We start from the raw sequence: 1,442 nt of genomic DNA, 5'->3' as shown, positions 1-1,442 counted from the left end.
CTAATAAAATGATTTTTAAAAAAGGAAACTCATTATGTAGTCATCTAAAAGCCTTCTTTCCATATCTCATAATAAAAGCGTACTGTTAAATATTATATATATGTGCATATATATATATAGAGAGAGAACATCTACAACTTAACAGCAAAAAGATAAACAACTCAATCCAAAAATGAGCAGACTTGTAAGAATTGATCCAAGAAGTTTCTCCTTGGCACCAATTCCAATGCTTAGGGTAAACAGTACTCAATCAAATGAGAGATCCATCTAAGTCAACAACTCAAAGGTTGTGGCTCATGGTGGAACTATAGTTGAATAGATTCCTCATAAGCAACAGTGTCAGAGTGCTGTCTCATAGGAAAAATTGCTGATGTCATCAATGCAATCATCATTATACCCCAGGGGGATGATTGACAATATTTTACTTTTTGTTTCTTTTTTTAAATTTTTAACTTTTTTGTTTCTTTGGGTTTTTGTTTTCCTGCCTTTTGCTTGTTTTTAGGGTTTGGTTTTGTTTCATTGTTTGTTGGTGTAGTTAGTCTTCAGGGGAGGTTTTGATTTTGCCATAATATGACCACCAAAATAAACTTGAGTCATGCATATGCCATGGTCAAGCAGATAAATTCTGGGCTCCCATTTAATTCTAGCCCCAATCCAAGAACAGTGAGTTCTGACAACATGGCTCTGCTTGATACTCACCTTCATGAAATGGTATCTGAAGATAAGGGTACTATAGCAAAGTGTGGTAAAGAAAGCAGATAGTGACCAACTATCAATTAGTATAGTGTCTACAGTCTTAAAGGCTTGTATTCAATTAAATCCACATGAAAAAAACACACCAGCTGGTGTGATCCAAAGATGACAATAACAAAATCCAAATATGATGAAGGGAAAATTATCAGAGATTAAATTCTGAACATCCAATTTGCAGATGTCTATGGAGGACAGTGGGAGTCCAAAACCCAACTGCAGAATATCTAGTCAGATCAAGCTGTCATAGATATCCTCTAGTGACAGGCACAGGTCTCAAACAGCTTTACTATCAGATAGAGCTCACTGTAAACTTACTCATGTTGGATCAAACTTGATACTTGGTCAATTGACCTCCCTCTTGACCCAACCTGAACTTGTTCTGGATGCTAGTATTTCATGCTTGTTCCATGAGAAAAATTTCTTCCCTGGCTTTTAAAATATTGATGGTCTTTTCTTTCTTATTCATTATTTGTATTTTTATCTTTAAATATTATTTTATCCTTATCACTTTATTTTATCTTTGGTTTTTATTGTTTCTGTTGGACTTCCCAGTTTGTGAAGCACAATGTAGAGATAATAACAGATGCAAGGGTTTATAAGGAATGTAGGGGTGGGGGTGGGAAACAGGGAGGGTGTAGTATTAAATAAAATAATAAATGACGCTTAAGGAGGGTGAGGGAACCAGCCCC

The sequence above is a fragment of the Echinops telfairi genome, unplaced genomic scaffold, assembly GCF_000313985.2.
Source record: "Echinops telfairi isolate 266 unplaced genomic scaffold, ASM31398v2 ScPeMD7_443;HRSCAF=831, whole genome shotgun sequence".
In the NCBI taxonomy this organism is placed as follows: domain Eukaryota; kingdom Metazoa; phylum Chordata; class Mammalia; order Afrosoricida; family Tenrecidae; genus Echinops; species Echinops telfairi.
This window is presented reverse-complemented; position numbering follows the sequence as displayed.